The sequence below is a fragment of the Thamnophis elegans genome, chromosome 9, assembly GCF_009769535.1.
Source record: "Thamnophis elegans isolate rThaEle1 chromosome 9, rThaEle1.pri, whole genome shotgun sequence".
NCBI classification, from domain to species: Eukaryota; Metazoa; Chordata; class Lepidosauria; order Squamata; family Colubridae; genus Thamnophis; species Thamnophis elegans.
The window spans coordinates 13,387,973-13,410,217 of NC_045549.1; the positions used below are offsets into that span (position 1 = coordinate 13,387,973).

Genomic DNA, 22,245 nt, shown 5'->3' on the forward strand with positions numbered 1-22,245 from the left:
GTATTGAAGCGGGCAAGAGATGATGGATAGATGATTTTTCTTTATTGTTGTTATGGTTTGCTTTTCATTTCCTTCTCTTTCCTTTCTTTTTTTAGGTAGGTGACATGACTAGAAGCTAGGTAGGATAGAAAGAAAACATCTTTTAATAAAGGTGGCATAAAGTTAGAATAAGCGATAGAAATAAGAGAAAGGGAAAATATTATTGTATATACTTTTACATAATAAAATAAGAACAATAATAAGGGAAAACATGGAATAATTGAATAATGACAGACTGCAACTTAATATAAATATGTATTAATATTAGAAATATATAAGTTGGCTGAATGTAATAACTATGATTAAGTTTATAATTTTATTAGAATGAAAACATGTTAATGTAATAATGTAAAGTTTCTTACCATAGCCTCCTCTTATAATTCCATGAAATTCTTGCTCTGTTCAGAAGTTTTCAGAAGTAAAGCTGACCTTTTAGTCCCCCTCTCCAGAGTATTTACTAGATAATTTAAAAGGCCAAGAAATTATACTATTCAGAAACCAGGAACGTGAAGTTCTATAGTTGCTAAGTTGAGGTTGTAAACAAGACTTCTCCTAAAATTGAAGGCAAGACTCCAATCTAGTGGTGGTGTTTCAACCGCAGCATTTAGTAATGATAGGTAATTAAAAGATGTTAGTGGTCTTGACTTCTATTGCATTAAAATTTGGCAACTTTAGGATGCATGGATTCCACGTTTCAGGGCTGACTGGGGAATTCTGGCAGTTGAAGTCCACCCATTGTAAAGTTGCCAAGTTTGAAAAAGACACTGCACTAAATTCCAGTGGTGGGTTCCATTTGCTGCTACTGCCGGTTTGCTCGGGGGATGTGACGGGCGCGTGTATTTCCGGCGCATGCACAGTACTAAAAAAATGCTTCCGACATGCACAGAAGCCAAAAACAAAATGGCAGCACCTATGGCGCCGAAGAACTGGTTCGAGGGCGTGGCAAGCCTGAGTCGCTGCCGGTTCCAGCAACTCAGGATGCCAATTTACCCCCTATTCGGCTGAACCGGGCCAAACGATAGGAACCCACCTCTGGTAAATTCTAATCTGAGCTGGTTTGGTGTTTTGTTTAAACTCAGGTGCGATCGTTGGTACGAGGAGTCCTTAACTTACAACCATTTGTTTAGGGACTATTTGAAGTTACGATGCCACCGAAAAAGTGATTTAGGATTGATCGGTTCTTGCACTTACAATAGTTGCAGCATCTCCACTGTAAAGGGATCCAAATGTGGGTGCTTGACAACTGGCATGTATTTTACAATGGCTGCAGGGATCAGGGATCAGGTGATCACCATTTGCAACCTTCCCAGCCAGCAAATTTGATGGAGGAAGCCAGATTTGTTTAATGACTATATGATTCACATAATAACTGCAGGAATTCACTTAACAACTAGGGCAAAAAAAATCATAAAATCTGATTTGACTCGCTTAACAACTGTCCTACTTAGCAATGGAAATTCTAGTCCCAATTGTGGTTGTAAGTCAAGGACTACCTGATAATGCCTTGGTCTAACTTTGGTAATACATTCACTATCAGTTTAGTGTTGCCATATTTCTTTCCAAACCAGAATCAATGCTTATCACTAGTAGCATCAGTACATAGTAGGAATGAGGAATCCTGAGGATTTTATTCCACTAGTCGACTATAGGGGGCAGTGTTTGTCTCTGTTTCAAGGCCATAAGCCAGTTCTGTCTGAAGGCAGTTCTGCGGTTATGTGACCAGCATGACATCATGGAGCGCTGTTACCTTCCCACCAAAGGGCTACCTATTTATCTACTCACATTTGCATGCTTTCAAACTGCTAGGTTGGCAGGAGCTGGGGCGAGGATGGGAGCTCAACCCACTGCGTGGGGCTCACGGCTCGAACCCGGGCTGCCAGCTTTCCAGTCGACAAGCCTAGTGTCTTAACCGCTGAGCTACTGCATCACCTTATATCATAGGAAGAAGGAATCTAAAAGAAAGAAAGAAATGGCAGGGAGAGAGAGAGAGGGAGGGAGAGAGGAAGAGAGGGAGGATAAGAAACAGAATGTAAGGTCTTAGAGCTGTGATGGTGCAGTGGTTAGAATGCAGTATTGCAGCTAATTCTGCTGGCTGCCTGCAATTTGTCAGTTCGAATCTCACCAGGCTCAAGGTTGACTCAGCCTTCCATCCTTCCGAGGTGGGTAAAATGAGGATCCAGATTGTTGGGGGCCATATGTTGATTCTGTAAACCGCTTAGAGAGGTCTGTAAAAGCACTGTGAAGCAGTATATAACATAAGGCTAAGTGCTATTGCTATCTTAATTTCTTCTGTTTCTACCTGTGCTGTCCTTTCAAGAGTCAAGAATGTGGTGGTTAGGGATAGACGGCTTCTGAACACTCCTGTTCATTTGTGTCTATCAGCTTCAATTGTTTCACACTGAGCTCTCCAGTTTAGCCAAGCACTTAAGTGATGAATCATTTCCTTTTGCTCATTTTAAAGGAGGCGGCCTGCAAATTATTATAATTAGACTACATCAATGCTGTGTGGAGTGGATGCTGTTTGCAACAAGCAGAGAGATTTCTATTCAAAGAAAGGACATTAATCCCATAATATGGCTTTCTGAAGTCCAATACTCCATAGTTTCCAAAGAGCCGCGGTGGCGCAGTGGTTAGAGTGCAGTACTGCAGCCTACTTCTGCTGACTGCCGGCTACCTGCAATTTGGCAGTTCAAAAAAATGTAATTAAAAATTGATCTGGTTCAGGAGTGCAATGCTCTGCTACCAGTTCGCTTTGCTACTGGTTTGTTTGGTGCACACATGCGCGCTCTTCGCCCAAACTGGTAGTAAAAAAATGCTACCGGTTCAGGCAAACCAGTAGTTCCGATGATCAGCTGTGCAACAATCAGCTGTGCCGAGCAATTAGTAATTGTGCGGCACAGGTGAACGTTGCACAGCTGATCGTAAGAGCTACCGGTTTGCCCAAACCAGTAGAATTTTTTTACTGCCGGTTTGGGCAAACCAGTAGCATTTTTTGCTACTGGTTCGGGCGAACTGGTCCGAACCGCTAGTATTTCACCTCTGATCTGGTCATATGGTGGCTCCCTTTGCAAATGTCCTGACTTATGACCATAACTGCCGGTTCAATAACAGTTGTAAGTCAGGGACATAATTTTAAAAAAAAACCACCAATGTAACGTTCCAGTAAATGATGGCCTCTGAATAGCCATAGAAAAATATTTCACCGATGTGTAACCATTGTCTGTCTATACATTATTGAAGTTAACACCATGAGTTCTGGAGTCAGACGATTCATCATGGTGGCAGCCCGTTCTGTTCCTCCACTAATTCTGGCGTTCTGTTTTTCATCTCAGCAGTCATTGTCCCAAAGCCAAGGAATGTCCTCAATTCGTAGTGTTATTTCCCCCTTAAAGTTATTTCTTCTGCAAAAGTACAACTGCCTGCTGATCTATCCTGCTGGCAATGGTGTGATGTAATTTTGGCTTCATAAATAATTCCACGGCCTATGAAGACTGGAAATAGAGAAAAGCGATGCTGGGACACCAATGGTTGCTTTGCAAAGTAGCCAGTTACGGCCCCAATGATTTCTTCCATTTGTATTGGAACGAGATCAGTGTCTTGTTTTGTCCCCACGTACCCAGGGAGTTGTCGTCTGATGGCAAAGTTCGCTGCAGACAGCCTGAGATGGAGAAAGCTGGGTTACAGAGGAACAAAATGTTCACCAGATGCCTCATTTTCAACCTTGCCAGTCAAATTTTTAAGCAAGCCAAGAACTGGGTTTATTTAGTTTGCAATGTTATTCCAGCAAAGGGACGGCATTGGCCGAAGCAGCTGGAAAGGCAGAGTTAAATTCCAAAGGAAAAACAGGCTTGAATAACTTTTATTAAGTTGAGGGAGCACCCGCCCTCCAATCGTGGATTTCACGGTAAACACGTCTCAAAATATCTCCTTCCTCCAAGCATTTCTTTTTTTTTTGCGGGTGCCGAGAAACGAAGTGGTCAAAAGCAAAAAGTTAAAACGTGGAAGCAGAAAATGTCAGAAGGGTATTTGATTCCACTTGAAGATCACAATCGGGCTAAAAAAAAAAGAGAAAGTGGGAGTTTCATTTTTGAAGAGGTTTCTTCACTTTCAAGAAGGCTCTCCCCTCCAGAACTTGAAATAGGTAATCTATTTATTAATAGTTAAGCCATTTGACATTTAAAAAAAAAAAACTTGCAACAATTTGCAACTTCCCATCATGATGACTAGAAGCCGGAAAAGGAGACTGGGGGAAGAGAAGAAAGAGACACGACGCATCTCTAGGTGGTGGTGTTGTTAGAGGGAATGAGAAAAGAGTTTGCGATTTCTCACGTACACCAGCAGGATTTGATTCTATTTGATTTTTATCCCACCACTAGCTGATAACTTGGCGTTGCCCAGGTTTTTATTTATAGTGGGGAAATGTCCGGACCAAACATAATTTCTAATGTTGGATTTTCCTCCTTACCAGAGAGAGCCCCCTTGTGGAGTACTAGCTGTTACCATGGCAACTCCACTGTGCTGTAAAGGAGAAGCCATTTTACGGCAGTGCAGTAGAAACCACTTTAAGGCACAACAGGCTGTATCTTAACAGAACACACATCCCGAGGGGTGTTAGGGGTGTCTCCTCCCCACCGTATTTTTTTTCCCAGAGAGTAAGTCACCTGTGTACCAAGTTTGGTTGAAATTCTTTGAGGCGTTCCAGAGTTATGCTGGATACACATACACATCAGGGGTGGGTTCTAGCCAGTGTAACTCCAGGTTTGCTCATGGGTGTGCTTCACACATGCGCGTGCGCAGTTCAATAGAAATTGTTCTGCATATGCGCAGAACTCAAAAACAAGATGGCAGTGGTGACTGCGGTGACTGGGGAACTGGATCAGAGGCATAGCCAGCCTGGGTCATTGCCGGTTCTATGACCCAGGCTGGTATACCACTACTGGTTCGGTCGAACCGGGCCAAACCGGTAGGAACCCACCTCTGATACACATACACACCAAGCCATTTATATAGATTATTATTGTTTTTATAAATAACTCAAGGTGGCAAGTGTACCGAATTCTCCTTCCTCCTTCTATTTTCATTACAACAACACCCCTGTGTGGTGAGTTGGGCTAAGAAAAGGCCCCCAGCTCAAGTTCGACCAACCAGTTTTTATGCCTGAGGTAACACTAGAACTCACAGTCTCCCGGTTTCTAGGCCGGGACCTTCATCCCTAAACCAAACTGGCTTTCTGAAGACTTGCGGGCTCCATCTGATTTTCTATATTTTTGACTGACAGCAATTCTCCAGAACGATGAACCGCAGCGTTCCCCGTGCCAATGAAAAGGATTTTCAAAATAACAAATGTTTAAAATCTCCTGAGGTGTGGAGTATGTTTAAATTGCACCAGGGATGCAGCCAAAGCTTGCTGTGAAGAATATACAAACAGGTTTATTAAATTCCTTGTTTAGGGAAATATAAATTCCAGCTGTTTGAAATCAAAACCATTTCCATTCTTCGTCACAGACACAGATTTTTGGGTGAAAATGGAACAAACATAAAATTCAGCAATCTTTCTTTTAACAAGCTGGATGTCACTGAAGCTATGAATCTCTTCAACAGTATTGGAGATATGTTTTAACTTCTTTTTTTTTCTTCAAATCCTGCTCAGTTGTTACTTTATTAGGGAAATTGTAGAAATTTCCTGCTCTAAATCAATTCTAACTGGAAATTAACAGTAATCCACGTTTGCTAGAACTAAGGAGAAACTTCCTGACAGTGAGAACAATTAATCAGTGGAATGGTTTAGAAATTCCGCTGAAATTGTGAGAACTCCATCATTGGAGGTTTTCAAGAAGACACTGGACAACCATTTTTCTAGAATGAGATAGGGTCTCCTGCTTCAGCAGAGGGTTGGACTAGAAGATCTCCAAGGTCCCTTCCAATCTTATTATTCTATGTTCTATGCTAGGATGGCCAACAAAGATATTCCTTGTTGAAAGAATAGTATAAATAAGCAATAGTAGAATAATAGCAAGCAACCAGAAATGTCTTTTGAGCTGATCTATTGAGAGATTTATTTATAAAAGCAAACAAAATGACCTCCTTACCAGAAATTTTGGGAAATTGTGCAACTGTGCAACGGGAACATCACATCACTGAAGGGCTAGGAGCCAACCATGAAGTGATGCTTATGCTTTCTTCACTACAGGCTTGGGATTAAGATACTGATCAGGCTTGCACCCCAAACTAAGCCATGGGGATTTGTTATTGATTTGGTTTTGAGCTCAGGTTTCAGGCAAACTCAAATCACATAGACTTACAGACAAGGCCTTGTGGCTTAGTCCATGTGGAGCTACAATACTGTGACTTATCAAACCATAATTAAATTGCAAATTCATGTGCAGTGGGAAGTCAGTTATTGGTTTAGAGAAGTTATAACTTCTTTTTTTTACTTTTTCAAACAAAGTTTTTTTTTTGTTATTTGGGGTTTTCATGAGCTGTAAGCCATAATCATCACAATTATGACAAATCATGGCTTGAACTATCTTGCTTTGCATGTAATGAGTCTGTCTCGTATATTAGTTTCACCTTTTAAGTTGCATTACTGAAATAAATGAACTTTTGCATGATATTCTAATTTTTCGAGTTTCACCTGTATATCTTCAAATTCAGTATAATAAGTATAATAAGCATTTTACTTAGTTTTCACAGTTAACAATGATTCATATAATTCCCACACATCTTAATTAGCTACATATCATTGCCAGGATTAACATATTTCATTTTCTTCTACTAATCCCCTGTTCCTAGATTCTTTTTTTCTTTTTATATGTATTATGTCTTTTCTTCTGAATCTTTTCTATCATTTTTAGATAGTTTGGATAACTCTCCCAGGGATTTCTTTCTTTTGCTTCCTACTATTTCTCTCTTTTATTTTTGTCTAATTCCTTTTTTTGGATACCTTTTTCCTCTCTGCTCTTTCTGTGCCTTTGCCCATCTCCATAAAATTGTCTAAATGGTTTTTATTTTCAGCTTCTTTTTCTACAATGTTAACTAGAGAGGTTATAACCCCTGTGGCTGTTTATACTCACATTGGCAGTATCAAGAACCCTGATAATTTCTAACTGGCATGATTCTGTGATGATTAAGGACCATAGGAAATGGAAGATTGGGAAAGGCTTCCTTTAAAAAGTTAATTTGCCTCATGATTATAAGACTGTGTCTCTAATATGGAGATCTCAGATCACCCAACATCCACTGGTGTGAAGTGCCTGATTATTAGCACCCAGATTAGATGGGTGGGACAGGTCATCAGAATGGTTGACCTCTGTATGCCCCACCAGTTGTTCTGTAGTCTGGGAAGAGACTTCGAGGTTGACTCTGCAAGCACTACTAAAACACTAAGGGAAGACCTTCCTGAAAGAATGAAATATTTTGGGAAATATTAAAAAAAAAGCCAGAGTATTGTATCTCCCTAAAGGAGAAACATGCTCTTGGAAAACAGTTCCCACTTTTCTTAATAGCCCCAGCAGGACTAAAACAGCCTATCTACAAGACAAAAGACCTCCAGCTTCAGGGTGATGGGATTAAGATATGACTGTCAGGACATAATAGGATTAACCCACTAGCAGCAGAGCTCACTACATTGTATAATCTCCTAAGGACATTGCATCATCCAAGCTTCAACCAAACCTGGGAGCTCAGACACCTCAGGGATGACCCCTGCATAGCCCCATGGGAGTTTGACAGCAGACAATAGAATATATGTTCTTGCACAGGGAGTTCAAGTTAAAGCCCAAGAGAAGGTATAAAACCCTCTCACTCTCAAATTCATTTTTATCAGCTGCCCAGAACCACAAACCATGTGATTCTGCTTCATCAATAAACCATCTTTCCAATCAGCTTCCATGTTTCCAGTGTCTTCCTCCTGGCTTGGAACTGAACCAGGTGGATATTTCTCCCAACAACACTGTGAAAGAAATTCTACACCACAGTGACATTCCACCCAGGGAACTTCAAACTTGCAACTGCGGACAGAACCCTCTGGCCAGCTCTGTGTTATGATGCCACCATCAGTGTCACAGACTAACATCCACAGTTATTACAAGAATGGACTTTCAATGTCCCCGTTGTGTCACATTTCCAGCAATTTGGTGATGAATTTCTAAGCATTTTAGCGATCCTTGCAGGCAAAAGGGACCACCTATAAAACATCTTATACAAGTTTTCCTTATACGGCATTGACAATGTTATTTTCCTGTTCCTTTCCCAAAGTTCTTGCCATCTAACTACAGTTTATCGCCCATGCAACCATTGTCTCCTTGATCTGCTCTTCTTCCATCTTGTATTCCAATAAAAATGTGTAAATCTTCTTTATCAATTTATCATTTGTCTCCGAAAGAATGTTGTCTATTGCCATCAACTCCCCACTAATGCCCCACTCCCTCATATCTTTCCCGTAGCGTGACTGGATTTGGAGGTAAGACTATCATTCCAAATCTACCCCCTGTTCTTTTAAATCTTGCCTCTGTGATCTCCCTTTTCTGTTCAGGAGCTCAAACCGTGTGATCCTGTCCACCATTAAACCATCCTTCCAAGCAGCCTCCATGTCTCCAGGGTCTTTTTCCCCATATGGAACTGAACCCAGAAGGACTTTTCTTCCAACAGTGACTAAACCAAAATGATGGAAAACTTACAACGACAAATCCATTCATTTGGCACATTTGATCTTAAAACTATCTTTTTCTGATGTGATTAATTTGCATACCTGTCTTCCAATGGTGGGTTTCAAAAAATTTTGGAACCTACTCTGTGGGTGTGGCCTTTGTGGGAGTGGCTTGCCGACCATGTGACCTGGTAGGAGTGGCTTGCCGGCCATATGCTCTCTCTCTCTCTCTCTGTCTCTCTCTCTCTCCCTCCCTCCCTCCTTCCTTTTGTCTCTCTGTCCCTTTTTTCTTTTTTTCTTTCAACTCTCTCTCACTCTTTTTCTTTCTTCTTTCTTTCTTTCTTTCTTCCTTCCTTCCTTCCTTCCTTCCTTCCTTTCTCTTTCTCTGTGTCAGTCTGTCTCTGTCTGTGTGTGGGGGGGGGCAGTGGCGGGTTTCAAAATTTTTTGGAGCCTCTTCTGTAGGTGTGGCCTGCTTTCCGGGTCCACTGGTGGAACCTCTTCTAACCGGTTCGGCAGATTTGATGAACTGGTTCTACCGAATAGGTGCGAACTGGTAGAAACCCACCTCTGCTGTCTTCCCTTCTTCCTGATTCACCTGTGGATTTTAAAAAAAATACTGCTGAAGAGTGAGGTTGATGTAGAGAAAGTGATTCCTCACCCCCCACCCCCCCAAATAAAGTTTTGGATAGCAAAAGCTTTGACATATCATTTTGCCTTTCTTGGAAACAAGAGATGATTATTTTTTCTTTCTGCCAAGGTTAGTTTGTTTTGGTATCCTGATCAGTTTGTGAAAATCTATCCCTGGGCAACAGCTGTTCTTTTCTCAAACTTTCTTCCTGGCTCCCATTTTTCCATTCTGCCATTTATGAAAACCCTGGGAGTGAAAGGGCAAAAATCATATTAAGCCTGATACATTGTTACAGGGGTAGAATATTCCTTCAAAATAGAAAATATAACTGGATGGATTTTAAGTCTTTTTTAATACGATGCTTCTTAGTAAAAACAATAGTTCCTATCAGGGGTGGGCTTCAAAAATTTTAGCAAGGGTTCTCTACGAGGTTGCCGGGTAGGTGTGGCCATGGTGGGCGTGGCATAGTCAGCCGCCTGCCCCATGGCAGGGGAGGGGGGCATTTTTGCTCTCGAGCATCCGGGAGGGCGAAAACGGCCTCACCAGGCTCCGGACACCCTCTAGAGGCCAGAAACGGGCTTGTTTCAAGCCTTCCGGATCTTGCGGTAGGCCCGTTTTTCACCCTCCCCCCAGCCTCCGTGCACCTCTTCCACTTACCTGCATCCAAAACGGGCCGTTTGAGGCAGTGGTGGGTTCCGGATCCCGTTCCAACCAGTACGGTTGGAAGGGGCCCGTCGTCGCCCACATGGATGTACATGGCACGCGCATGCGTCGTACTTGCCAGCGACGCCTCCACAAGCCTCTGCAATGCTCCAGCTGCTCGGCGGAGCATCACGCAGGCGCTGTACGCACCTGGCTGAGGGCATTTGCCTATGAATAGACCTAGCTAACAATTTATCCCTTAAGTGCGGACATCTGCTGTGGGCTATTGAGGAGAGTGGGGGCTATTAAGAGCGAGTCTGCTTCCTGCCTAAAAAAACATGTTTCTCCATTTCTCATCCAGGGAAATATAATATTCTGCCTTTTTAATATTTCCTAGAGTATTTCATTCTTCTAGGAGAAGGGTGGGTGCTAACTTCTTACAGTTTCAATAAATCCTCTTTTCCCCAAATAACAGCTTCAAGCGAGTAATTTGGTGATGGCAGAGGTGCACATTTTGCTCTTTAATTTTTTTAAAGGTGTTAATTCAACATTTCATTGCATTGTTCCAATACAATTCAATTTTATTGCGGTGGTAGACCAGTATAGATAATAAACAAAATAATATTTAAGACAAAGTATATTTGAAAAACAAGCTAACATCTGTGAGATCCAGGATACACCCTATGTTAAAGTATAACATAAACCCTAACATAATAAATAATTTAATAAATAATAATAATAACATTGTATTAAATGGTACCATCTGAAATTACAACAAAAATATCTAAAACTATTAAAAATCAACCAAGTAATATCTAAAATTTAAATAAATTATAGCTACAAGAAAATGCATTGCGGGAATATTGGCACATCAGGGTTCAACGAAGTTTCATTGTATTGTTTTCATTGTTCCTTTTGCTGTTTGCAGTTTTAAGGGATATTAAGATTCTTCTAAAGGGAGATTTGATAGGAAAAAAATATGGTCTTCGTGAAGATGAGCCAATGCTTATGAATTCACAATCCTCTTTTCTGCTGGAACATTTCCTAGAACAGAGGTCAACAACATTTCAGATCTCAGGGACCACTAAATTCATAATTTTAAATCCCGCGGACTAATAATATGATCTGCCTAATGACCGGCTGGGTGGGCATGGCTAGGTGGTCATGTGGCTAGGTGGGTGCGGCCAACTCGATGTCACTCACGTCAAAGGGTGCCTCACCAGCCTCTACTTGCCCCTCCCTTCCCAGCCACTCCTCCCCTGCCCGCCTGGGTTCTTTAGGGCCCCAACAGGAAGCAGTTGTTGGCGCTAAGCAGCCACCATGAGAAAGAGTTGGCAAAACAGCTCAGTTCAAATTGGATCTGACCGAGAAGGAGGCTCAGCAGAAGCATCTCACTCAGGACTACGAGCAAAGGCTTTCCAAGCAGAGAGAAGACCTGCAAAGCCAGGTAGCGGTGCCTGGAGGCTCAGTGGGCTGAGACGGTCAGCCAGTTCCAGCCATGATGCAGTCCCACTAGGATGAAGCCCTCCAGCTCTTCGCCACCAGCGATGCTTTCCTCCAGCCTTCGTCCAAAGCCCTATACCAGGAGACTGAAGCAGACCCCAAGTTGGAATCTCTGCCCTTATCCAACCCCTACAAAAAACCCCAAAGGGGGAGACTCTCTGCAGCAACACAATAGCAATAGCAGTTAGACTTATATACCGCTTCACAGGGCTTTCAGCCCTCTCTAAGCGGTTTACAGAGAGTCAGCATATTGCCCCCAACAACAATCTGGGTCCTCATTTTACCCACCTCGGAAGGATGGAAGGCTGAGTCAACCCTGAGCCGGTGAGATTTGAACAGCCGAACTGCTGAACTGCAGTCAGCTGAAATAGCCTGCAGTGCTGCATTTAACCACTGCGCCACCTCGGAACACAAACATTCACTGCACGTATCCAGCCGTAGTTTGAGGACCCCTGATTTAGTGCAATATAAAAAATGCAAATAATTTTTCCGCGGACCACCAAAATTTTCTCGCGGACCACCAGTTGGTGACCGCTGTCCTACAACAGGGGTCTCCAACCTTGGCAACTTTTAAGCCTGGCGGACTTCAACTCCCAGAATTCCCCAGCTACCTGGTTGAAGTCCGCCAACCTTAAAGTTGCCAAGGTTGGAGACCCCCATTCTAGAAAATAGTTTTTCTCCTTGCATGTTGCCTGATTCTTTCTGATAGAGCCGGGGTCTCCAGCCCCTGAGATAGAAAACCCAAATTCTTTTTCACGTCGATCTTCTTAGCAAATGTTATATATACCATCTTCGCCTGTCTGTAATTTGCATTATAAAGCAATAGCAATAGCAGTTAGACTTATATACCGCTTCATAGGGCTTTCAGCCCTCTCTAAGCGGTTTACAGAGTCAGCATATTGCCCCCAACAACAATCCGGGTCCTCATTTTACCACCTAAATAATTGCATTATTTAAAAAAACCAAAAGAAAACCCTGCATTTATAAAAATTACCGGGGCTTTTCTACGCTGGGTTTGAATATCCCCAAGCCATTTCCTGCTCTTGAGAATAGGATGCCCATAAAAAGTTAAACCCCCCCCCCCCCCCCCACATCAAACCAACTCTTCGGCTTTTTCCGGAGACGATTCGGGGCGGTCTGCCGAAGTGCATAGGAGCCTGTCAATGCCTCGGTGGGGCGGGGCTAGAACCTGTCTGGATTTGCTGCTCCCTGGTTGGCGGCTTGGGCGGGGCCAATCCCGAGAAGGCTGGGCGGCCAGCCTCTCCCCCCCACGTGACCAAGTTCCAGCTGCTGCTCCCGTAACCGCCCCCCTGGCCGGAGAGAGAGAGAGAGTGGAGAACCAGCAAGCCAACGAACGTCAAATGCTGCTCTTATAACTTTGTTTCTTCTCCCCGCCCACTTCACCTGCCTCGGCTGGCTTGAGAAGGGTGGGGAGGCGCCCCGTTCTTAGCCTCTCGCCTCCCGATGGGAACTGCATGGATTTAGCCAAGGTGAGAAAAAGACTTTCCCCCTCCCCTCTTTTCTTAATAAATTCCTAGCAAAAACAAAAATTATTTTCTTTCTAATCCAATGCAATTAAAATATAAGAAAGTTTCTATTTCGGGCTTGCAAAGAATGAAGATTGTCATTCAGCAAATAAAATGGAGAGGGAGAGAGAGAGAGAGACCGTATATCAATACGATTAAAAAATAAAGTTTCTACCGTATATCTATCTATCCATCTATCTATCCATTTTATTTGCTGAATGATATCTTCATTCTTTGTAAGACAGATACACAGACACACACACCAACCTGAGGATGTATATGTGTGTGTGTGTGTGTGTGTGTGTGTGTATATATGTTTTATTGTGCTGATAAATATATATCTATATATCTATATCTATCTATTTATCTATCTATCTATCTATCTATCTATCTATCATCTATCTATCTATCTATCTATCTATCTATCTATCATCTATCTATCTATCTATCATCTATCTATCTATCTATCTATCTATCTATCTATCTATCTATCATCTATCTATCTATCTATCTATCATCTATCTATCTATCATCTATCTATCTATCTATCTATCTGTCTTGCAAAGAATGAAGATGTCATTCAGCATATAAAATGGATAGATATACGGTATATCAACACAATTAAAAAATAAAGTTTCTATTTCTGGCTTGCAGCAAAGAATGTAAAATTATGTGCGCGTGTGTATAAAATGCATTGCAATTAAAACATAGAGTTTCGATTTCTAGCTTGCAAAGAATGAAGATCGTCGTTCAGCAAATAAAATAAAATAAATATACAACGCATTGCAATTAAAAAAATAAGAAAGTTTATAATTCTGGCTTGCAGAGAATGAAGATTTCCATTCGACAAAAAAAATTTATACATAGATAGCTATAGATATACCGTAGATCGATACAATTAAAAAAATAAAGTTTCTATTTCTGGCTTGCAGAGAATGAAGATTCCCATTCCGGGAAGGGGGGGGTATTTGTGGGGGGGGGGAAGGATTTGGTTCATTAAATGGCTCCTTCCTACCTTCCCCTCCCTTTCCCTTGTTTGTTCCAACTTTTCCTGCGGTTCCTCTCCCCCCCTGCCCCCGGCTTTCCCCTTTGCAAATCCTGGCTTTTTAAAGTGAAGCTAGCGGCGATCGAGTCGTGCCGGGCGTTTGCACGCGGATCTCTCTCTCTCTCTCTCTCTCTCTCTCTCCCTCTCTCCCTCTCCCTCCCTCCCTCCCTCTCTCTCTCTCTCTCACTCTCTCTCTCCCTCCCTCCCCCTCCCTCCCTCTCTCTCTCTCTCTCTCTCACTCCCTCCCTCCCTCTCTCTCTCTCTCTCACTCTCCCCCTCCCTCCCTCCCTCCCTCCCTCTCTCTCTCTCTCTCTCTCTCTCTCTCTCTCTCACTCTCCCTCCCTCCCTCCCTCCCTCCCTCCCTCCCTCCCTCTCTCTCTCTCTCTCTCTCTCTCTCTCTCTCTCTCTCTCTAGATGGGGGTTTGGAAGGAACGTGTGTCTTCGCCTGTGTGTGCCTTGTGTGTTTGTGTCTGTGTGTCTGTGCTGCTGGATTGTTATGCATTGTTATGCACGCATTGTTATGCATGCAGGGCGTGTGTGACGTGGGTTCGTCTTTGCTCGGCTGCATCCAGCCTGAATGGCCAGAGGAGCGTGCCTGGGGATTTGTTGACAAGTTGTTGTTCAAAGTGTTTCTACATTCTTCAAATTTATTTTTAAAAAAATAATAATAAATGGTTACTTGGATTGTTGTTGTTTTTTAAGTCAGGTTTTCCGAGTTCCGAGTTCCCTCCGTGGGGATGCGATCCACTAGTTTTTTGTTTTTGTTTTTTTGGCATTCTTACATTATATGCACAACAATATGTGCTACAAATTAGAATTTTTGTGGCAAATGTCTATGGAGATTCTCAGTCATCCAGGTTGCCCCAAAGGTCCTTTTCCAAAAAGCAACTGGATTTTCTTGGTATGTTTTTTTCCCCCCTTTGAAAATGTTTCACTTCTCATCCAAGAAGCTTCTTCAGTTCCTTCAACTCTTCAGTTGTAAGAAGAAGGGGAAAAAAACATCCACTTGCTTAAATTTCTTTAAATAAATTAAAAAAAAGGCGGATGTTTTCTCCCAGGAAGAAATTGCTTTATGCCATATGTGGTTCCTCTGGGTGTGCTTAGATTGGGATGTGGCGATGAGTTCCTCTTCTTGGGGCCATAGACCTGTAGGATTCACTGAAGAATAAGCTGATGGGTGTTGTGTAAACGTTCACAGTTGTGTAGTAAGGGTGCACAGTTAAGGACTTCTTTCCACCGCAATGTAAAATAGACTTTAGAATCTTGGAAGGCGTTAGGTTGAAAAGTTAAGAGTCACTCTGCTGAATCTGTGTAGATAGAGTGCAGAGAAAGAAGAGGGGAAACAGGACAGAATTTTGCAATTTTAGATTAGAATAGAATAGAATAGAATTCTTTATTGGCCAAGTGTGATTGGACACACAAGGAATTTGTCTTTGGTGCATAAACTCTCAGTGTACATGAAAAGATACATTCGTCACAGTAAGGCACACCACTTAATGATAGTCATAAGGTACAAATAAGCAATCAAATCATACTAGGAAACAATATAAATCGTAAGGATACAAGCAACAGGGTTACAGCCTTAGAGTCGTAAGTGGGAGGAGATGGGTGATAGGAACAATGAGAAGATTAATAGTAATGCAGACTTAGTAAATAGTTTGACAGTGTTCAGGGAATTATTTGTTTAGCAGAGTGGTGTCGTTGGGGAAAAACTGTCCTTGTGTCTAGTTGTTCTGGTGTGCAATGCTCTATAGCATCGTTTTGAGGGTAGGAGTTGAAACAATTTGTGTCCAGGATGCGAGGGGGTCTGTAAATATTTTCACAGATCTCTTTTTGACTGAAGCAATTGTGAAGTTCAGAGATATTTCAACTCTTTATTTCATTTGAGACCAACTCTGGAGGGTGCCTTCCCTAAAATGGGCGGGGGAGGTTGTCGTGGTGCAGCCCCCAAAAATAGGACCCAAAGCAGAAATAAAACATAAAAATACTTTAAATTGCATGGAAAGCACTAACAATAGTTAGTACATTGACTTTCATCATTTCCCTCTGTCTTTCCAAATGTCATCAATTAGAGGGGGGTTTAAGGGCTGTTGTGGACTCTTCCGGTTGCAGTGTCTGGGTGGTGGTGGTGTCATGTAATCCCCTTTTGCAACTTTCTGACCAGCAAAGTCGATGGGGAAGCCAGATCCACTTAACAACAATGTTACTAATTGAACAACTGCACTGATTCACTTAACAAATGTGGCAAGAAAAGTCGTAAAATGGGGAAAAAATGAATTTCTCATTTAGCAACACACATTTTGGGCTCAACTGTGGTCGTAAGTTGAGGACTACCTGTAGCGTAGAGCAGTGTTTCTCAACTTTGGCAACTTTAAGATGCTATGCTGGCTGGAGAATTCTGGGAGTTGAAGTCTATACATCTTAGAAATTGACAAGGCAGAGGAAGGGCTGCTGTAGGTAAAAGGTGGGATTTTGACATACTTAGAGAATTGCATCAACATGCACTGAAGGTGAAATTGTGTGACTGTAATAATAATGGCTGCAGACGGTCTTGAAATGAATTTGAAATGCAAAAGTGAATAATTAAATGATGATTAAATTAGTGATGTGGTAAGATAGATAGGTTCATTGCAGGGGTGGGTTCCAGCAGGCACTTGATACATGCTGCGCGCACATGCACAGTTCAATAAAAAATGTTCTGTGCATGCGCAGAAGCCGAAAACAAGATGGTGGCACTTATAGCAGTGCTGGGAGAACCAGTTTGGGGGCGTGGCAGGCCTACGTCGCTTCTGGTTCCAGCGGCCCAGGCCGCCAAACTACTTCCAGTTCAGCTGCACTGGTCCAAACTGGAAGGAAGCCATCAGTGGTTCATTGTGATGTTTGTTATTGCATTTATTGCTTTGTTTAGAGCAATGTTTTGTCTGAGCAAAAGGCATCTCTGGAAAAATCATACTGTGTGGAATTGAAGCACTGGAGATCTCTCCTTCAGCAGTCTCGCACTCAGCTCTTCCCCTTGGTTCATATTTCTTACTGTGTCCCTTGGGAGCTATACAATAGTCCTTGACTTACAAAAGTTTACTTAGTGACCGTTACAACAGCCCTGAAAAAAAATGACCACTTTTCAGTTACAACCTTTGCAGCATCCCCATGGATCATGCGATCAAAATTCAGATGTTTGGCAACTGGTTCTCACTTATGACCGCTGCTTTGCCCAAGGTCATGCGATCACTTTTTGCACCCTTCTGGCAATGGGGAAGCCAATTTCACTTTTAAAAAAAACCAGGTTGCTAACTTATCAATTTGCAGTTAACTTAATAATGGTGGCAAGGAAAGTCGTAAAATGGAGGCAAAACTCACTGGGCCAATGTCTCGCTTAACCACAGAAATGTTGGCCTCAATTATGGTTGTAAATTGAGGACTAGAACAACACAGTTGGAAGGGATCTTGGAGGTCTTCTAGTCCAACCCCCTGCTTAGGCAGGAAACTTTATACCATTTCAGACAAACGGTTATCCAACATCTTCTTTAAAACTTCCAGTGTTGGAGCATTCACAACTTCTGGAGGCAAGTTGTTCCACTGATTAATTGTTCTCACTGTCAGGAAATTTCTCCTCACTTCTAAGTTGCTCCTCTCCTTGATTAGTTTCCACCCACTACCTGTTCTTAAAAATGTTCTGCCAAAGTTCATGGAAAACTAAAAACAGAATTTTTAGCAATTCCTTTATTAGGACCAACTGACTCCACCCAGAAGACTATGGGAGTATGTGACTTACTGAAATGGGGATTAATTGAGAGTTTTGGAGGGCTTGGAAAATGGCACACCCCTTTGTGTATTTTGACTGATCTTAATAAAGATATCATATAGCTATGAATTTTGCAATAGCTGTGATCCGTCACTCTGTTGACTCCATGGAGCCTAAGCCATCCATTAATCACTGGGTCCGGAGCAAATATATCCAAGGACAATTTGGAGTGAGAAAGAGGGAGAGCGATTGAGAGATTTTACAAAATAAGTAATAGGCAGCTGGACGCCTGCATTTGACATTCCTGGCTAAAGCTTTGAAAAACAACGCTTCTTTTTAAGAATGGCCCTTTTCTCCTGGTGTCATTTAAAAAAAAAACCACACCATTCTAACCTGTGCTGAATACTTTGTCTTACTGTCATTTGCAAGGAACAGAATATAAAAGGAAGTAAAAAAAATATGTGGATGAAGCATGCACTTTTTAATCAAATGAAAGCATTGCTACTTTTGGATCATATTAAAACAAGGAAAAGCTAAAAAAAAAACAACCATGGCTTTTGCACTAAGCAGAACTAGTTCTACCCATATATTTATTTTATGGAATTAAATGATTAACCTATGATTATTTAATAATTTCTAAAGATGGAAAAGTAAGTGCCTATACTGAACATGTGCTGTAATATGAATTTCTGTTGTCCCATTACTTTCTCAAACAATTGGCATTTAATTCAGAATGACATCTGCATGCATAAAAACCCATGAATTTTGCAGAACATAATTAGCAAATGGGAAACCCCTTTCGGACAAAAGGGGAGACAGTACTGAATAGCACGTGAATGGCCGCACAGCATTTTGAATGCCACATCTAAATTCATTAGCTAAATTAAGTATGTTGTTTTGGAAAAAACATATTGCTATTTGCCCCATGTTCAGTGTAGGTGCTTAAATTTCCATCTGTAGAAATTATTAAATAATTATAGATTAATCATTTAATTATATAAAATAAATATATGGATAAAACTAGTTCTGCTTAGTGCAAAAGCCGTGGGTCTTATTAGCTTCTCTTTTCTTTGATATGATCAAAAGTCCTCTACTTATAACCATTTGGTGACCTTTAGAGGTTACAGCGATACTAGATACTAGAAAAGTGACTTATGACCATTTTCCACACTTACAACGGTTATAGCATCCCCATGGGTCATGTAATCAAAGTTCAGATGCTTGGCAGCTGATTCATACTTATGACGGTTGCAGTCTCCTGAGGTCTTCTGATCACCTTTTGCGGCCTTCTAACAAGCAAAATCAGTGGGGAAGCCAGATTCACTTAACAACTGTGGCAAGAAAGGTCGTAAAATGGGGCAAAACTTACTTAGCAATTGTCTCGCTTAGCCACAGGCACTTTGGGCTCAATTGTGATTGTATGTTGAGAACTACCTGTATATAGAAATGTGACCTAGAGTTTCTGAACTACACTTCCATCAATATATATAAATAGTCCGTTGGGTCGTTCCTCATTCCTTAATCCATGTCTCCTCTATTCTTGAATGTTTGATTTACTGCAATTGTTTTATAAATAGCTATTTAAACGCTAAATATTTCGTTAAAAATGTTACCTTCTCTAACGATTTTGAATGTTTTGAAGCACCTTGGGTGGATGGCTCCTACCTGAGTCTCAAGTGCCCTGATGGAATGTGCACCTGCGGGAACAGTGGGCGAGACTTTTGGGAAGACAGAGGTTTCTCAGAAAGAGGCCCAGATTAAGAGACTGCAGTCTTGAAGTGGATGGAGAAGTGGGGAAGAGGTTGAGGATAGCCACACCCTAAAACAGGGTGGTCAAACCCACGTCGTCACGGCGGCATCATGTGACATATCGGGACTTTTTCTCCCTTCACTAAACCGGGCATGGGGGTGGCCAGAGTGTGACGCATTAGGACCACAGGCCGGGAAGTTGACAGCCCTGCTCTAGAATCTCTTAATGATAGATCAAGCTATAGTTATAGCTTTAGTTTGGCAAGATTCCGTCCATTAGGTATAAGCAGATATAGATAGTCCTTGATTTAACAGCAGTGCATTTAGTGACTGTTCAAAGTTACAGCGCCACTAAAAAAGTGACTTACGACCAGTGGTGGGTTCCGCATCCCAGTGCAACGGTACGGTGCAACGGGGCCAGGCGTCCACTACAGGAACGTGCACGGTGCATGCACATGCGTACTTATCACCTGCGGCACTCCACAATGCCTCTGCGAAGCCTCTGCAACACTCCAGCTGCTTGGCGGAGTGTTGCACAGACGCCGTATGCTCCGTGTGCATGTGTGGAAACCCCGAACAGCTCAAATACAGGTAAGGAGTGTGGGCGGGCAGATGGTCCCTCTGGAGCACCATACCAGAACGGTACCTGGTGTTCCCAGCAGGCACCGGTAGGCCGTACCGGGGTGTACCGGTTGTATCCCACCACTGCTTACAACCATCTTTCACAGTTATGACCTTTGCAGCACCCCCATGATCATGTGCTCAAAAGCCAGATGCTTGGCAACTGGTTTATACCTAAGACCGTTGCTGTGACCCAGTGTCACCTTTTGCGACCTTCTGACAAGCCAAGTCAACCGGGAAGGCAGATTTGCTTAACCGGGTTAGTAATGAATCAACCACAGTGATTCACTTAACAACAGTGGCAAGAAAAGTTGTAAAATGGGGCAAAACGCCAATTAACAAATGTCTTACTTAACAACAGAATTTTGGAGCTCAGTTGTAGTTGTAAGTCGAGGACTATCTGTAAAGGATTGAACTCAATTGGATCTTGCGTTTGAAGTGAAGATACTCAACAATCAAATGGTGCTCTGACATCTTGAACTTCTCTCTGTTTACTTGAAAATAGCTTCTCTTTTCTGCAGAATTAGATCAGTAGTTACAGCGACATGCCTGGATGTTAGGGTACAATTCCATTCCCTAGGCCCGTGATGGCAAACCTATGTCACATGTGCCACAGGTGACACACAGAGCACTCTCTGTGAGCCGTCATCCCAGCTCAGCTCCACCGCGCATGCCTCCTGCTGGCCAGCTGGTTTTCGGGTTTCTGCCGTGTATGCGTGGAGGGTGGAGTGCATGCAGAAGATGCACTGGGGGAGCAGGGGGTTGCGTGTACATGAGTGCGGGTTGTGGATGGGTGTCAGGTGATTGTGGGGGGATCACGTGCACATGTGGGGGTGCATACAGGGGAGGTCGTGTATGCATGTACAGGGGTGTGGGGAGTGCAGGGGGTCACATGTGCATGCACGGGGGTAAGGTGCATGCAGGGAGTTGCGCATGTGCTTTGCATAATGGGTGCTTTTGGCATGCAGCGACGAAAAGGTTAGGCATTGGTTTATCTCACGGGATATAGCAGAACTGGCATTCTTCAAGTCCCTTCCATGAATTAATGTCACCTAGTGGGGCCCAAGGATACATCTTCCCTGATGTAGGCCCTGCCCTATGGAACAAAATTCCATAGATTTGGAGTCTCCTGAATCTTTTTGTCCTCCTACAGGGCTCCAAAGACTTGGTTCTTCCTCAAATACTGAGCCAGACAATGGGATGAGGATGTACAGAGTGTAAAACTCTTGAATGAGTTATGTCTTGATAGCTTTATTTGCTTCTCTTATTACCATGTTTTCCCCAAAATAATCCAGGGTCTTATTTTCTTTTGTCCCCCGAAATAAGCGCTTGGCCTTATTTTCAAGGAGGTCTTATTATTTTTGAGGTGTAGGAAGTCCCTTAACTGCGGCCTCTGGCCCGTGGATCAGCTGATCAAGAGTGGGCCGGAAGTTCTGTCTCTGTTTATGGCACACTCTTGCCAGCCCTAGCGTCTCTGGGCCTGCCCCTCTTTTTGCGGCCACCACTAAGAGAAGGGGCACGGTATCTAGAGTTTGCGGGAGCAGCCTCCACAAGGAGGTTCCGCGTGGACGACAGGTGCATGTGGGGCATGTTACTCCCCCTTTCCCCACTCAGGAAATGGCGGGGGCCAACTGAACATGCATTTAAATGTTTTAGGGGAGGGCTTATTTTAGCACATGCACTCAAAAGCCCGATTGGGCTTATTATCCAGGGAGGTCTTATTTTCAGGGAAACAAGGTATTTATGTTATTTCGTTAGCCTGCAGTTTTCATAGTCTGAAGGTCTTCACTTATGTTACCCTGTGTTAACGTTACTTCAAATTATAAGTCGGCCCAAATCACTCTTGTGAATTTGGTAGCCATCTAAATTCAGTGCATTAATTAATGATAACTATCCACAGATCTAGAGATTGTGAAACAGAGAAATTAAAAGCATTAAAAATAGTGTCTGCGTTTAATGAATACATTGGAAGTAAAGAGGATAGTTATTACAGTAATTATGCATTCACTTCATCTGAATTAATAAAGATAAGCAAACTTTGGAATATATATATATTGATAAGGGGGAGGACCTGTGGCTCAATGGTTAAGACATCTGCCTAAG

The 22,245-nt window shown here is 42.5% G+C and overlaps 1 protein-coding gene across 1 annotated transcript in view; it reads left to right on the plus strand.

Annotated features, from left to right (window-relative positions):
- Window positions 1–12,858: 12,858 nt before the first annotated feature.
- Window positions 12,859–22,245, plus strand: part of AFF1 (AF4/FMR2 family member 1) — a 182,679-nt gene continuing 173,292 nt past the window's right edge. The window contains exon 1 of the mRNA XM_032224361.1: window positions 12,859–12,949. The gene's annotated coding sequence lies outside the window, so the exon portion shown is untranslated. The remainder of the gene's footprint in view (window positions 12,950–22,245) is intronic.